Here is a 2256-nt window from a genome sequence, read left to right on the forward strand (position 1 = left end):
GGGCAGAAGAAGCAATCGGATATGCATTTGTCTCCAGCGAGCCTCAGAGGGGTGACTTTAAGTTCTGTCTGTCCTTTGTCCACAAGGAATTTCCTTGTGTGAAAATTATGAGGAAGGTATGTAGCTGTTTATCTTTGTAGCTATCACATTTAAGAATAAAACAGTGGCCAGGCACAGTGGCTTATGCCTGTAATTCCAGTACTTTGGGAGGCAGAGGCAGGCGGATCACCTGAGGTTAGGAGTTCCAGACCAGCCTGACCAATGTGGCGAAACCCTGTCTCTACTAAAAATACAAAAAAAAAAAATTAGCCAGTTGTGGTGGCACACCTGTAATCCCAGCTACTGCGGAGGCTGAGGCAGGAGATTCGCTTGAACCTGGGAAGTGGAGATTGCAGTGAGCCGAGATTACACCACTGCACTCCAGCCTGGGCAACAGAGTGAGACTCCATTTCAAAAAAGAAAAGAAAAGAATAAAATGGGAGGCAGGTTTGCCTGACATTGTTCCTAGCTTGACTTTTCCCTTGGCTTAGTGATTTGGGGGTCCTAAGACGTATTTTCCTTTCACATTTCTCACATGCAGAATACATTCACCCCATCCCAGTAGCCCAAACATCTTCACTCATTCTAGCATCAATTCTAACTCTGAAGTGTCATCTAAATTTCATCTACATTAGATATGGCTAAGACTTGAAGTTTGATTCATCCTGAGGCAAAATTCTTCTCAGCTTTCAAATACAATGTGGTAGGACAGGCATAGGACAGACTTGCCGATTCCAAAAGGGAGATACTGAAAAGAAGAACAAGGCGGCAGGTCCCCAAAAGTGCAAAACCTAGCAAGGCAAATTCCATCCAGATCTGAAAGCTCTACAATAATCCTCTTTGGTTGGATCTTCTGCCCTCCAGGCCCACTGGGTCAGCAGTGCCACTCTCCAGCCCTAGGCAGTGGCCAGCACCACAGCTCTTTGTCACAGTCCCCCACCCCAAGGCACTGGGTAGGAGCAGCCTGGCCTGCTTAAGGAGACCACCCTTTCACTCCCTGCCTCCCCAGTGCCCGCTGTGGTGGGAGTGGCAACCCTGATGATCTGTGAATCACTTTGCTTAAAGGATGAAGCAAGCTGTATTGTCTGGTCCTACAGAACAGAATTCTGAAAGGCTTCCTTTGTTTCATCCTATCTTTATTCTTTTTGGTCTAAACTGGTAATGTCTTTGCTGATTTAAAAAAAAAAAAATCTCTATTCCTGGCTTCTAATGAGACGGCTGATTAGCTCCATGGGTTATTGTCCAGCCACACCCTTAGTGTCCTCTCCAGAAATCCTTTTTTATTTTTTTCCAATATGAATAGGCTGATAATTTGCCAAATCTTCAAGTTCTGTTTCCTTTTTGTTTAGCGAATCCTTCCATTTATCTCCATCCACTCACATTTTACATCAGTACCGAGAAGCCAGGCCACATCTTCAACACTTTGAAAATCTCTGCAGCTGAATATCTAAGTTCATAACTTGCATTTTCTACTTTCCACAAAACACTAGAACACAGTTGGTGGTGGAGAAAACACAAACTCAAAGTGCTTTTTCCTCGTCTCACACTCAACACAACAATCAACAGAGAAGACTTCTGTGATCAAAGATGCAGCACACCAAGCAGCAATCGATTCGGACACTGTCCACCTACAGATGGCATCAGATCCCACAGGTTGAGGGCTCAGTTTCCAAGACTGGGCCCCCTTCAGTCACCAGACACAAGTCTAGGCCCTCAGAACTTCTGACTGACTGGCTTCCAGTTGGGGTTCCCAGGATGCCTCTTTGGGTTCAATTAATTTACTAGAGCAGCTCACAGAACTCAGGGAAGCACTTGCTTACATAAACCCAGCGAGGCCTATCTCTCCAGATTCTTGTTGGCCTCTCTGTGCAACATTCCTTCCTCAAGAGTATAGGGTGGCTGGCTTCAGCACTACATCTATTACATTGGAAAGATAGAGATTAGCCTGGCCCCTGTGCAAGGATGACATGAAAATTCATAAAGAAGCCCATATTTTCAAAGTAAAAAATAAAGAGTATAGGGCAGGACCCTCTCTGCAATGAGAGTCTATGACCCACAATGAGATTACAGTCCTGCTGTAGGCAGGTGAAAGGAGGGCAGAAGAAGTTCAGATTCTGTTTCCTGACACCTGTTTCTGAAGCCTAAAGTGCCCTAACGTCGTAACAAAAGACTATAACAAGGGCTATGGGAGTTATGAGCCAGGAACCATGGAGAAAA

General features: G+C 45.1%; 1 non-coding gene across 1 annotated transcript; it reads left to right on the forward strand.

The window, feature by feature from the left end:
* The first annotated feature begins 1934 nt into the window (after nt 1-1934).
* On the forward strand, nt 1935-2036 carry LOC135275131 (U6 spliceosomal RNA). Its single transcript, XR_010342848.1, has one exon. It is a non-coding gene; the product is annotated as a U6 spliceosomal RNA (small nuclear RNA).
* The last annotated feature ends 220 nt before the right edge of the window (nt 2037-2256 follow it).

This window comes from Aotus nancymaae, unplaced genomic scaffold (assembly GCF_030222135.1).
Source record: "Aotus nancymaae isolate 86718 unplaced genomic scaffold, 86718_ANA_hifiasm-v0.15.2.pri h1tg000015l_0, whole genome shotgun sequence".
NCBI lineage: Eukaryota > Metazoa > Chordata > Mammalia > Primates > Aotidae > Aotus > Aotus nancymaae.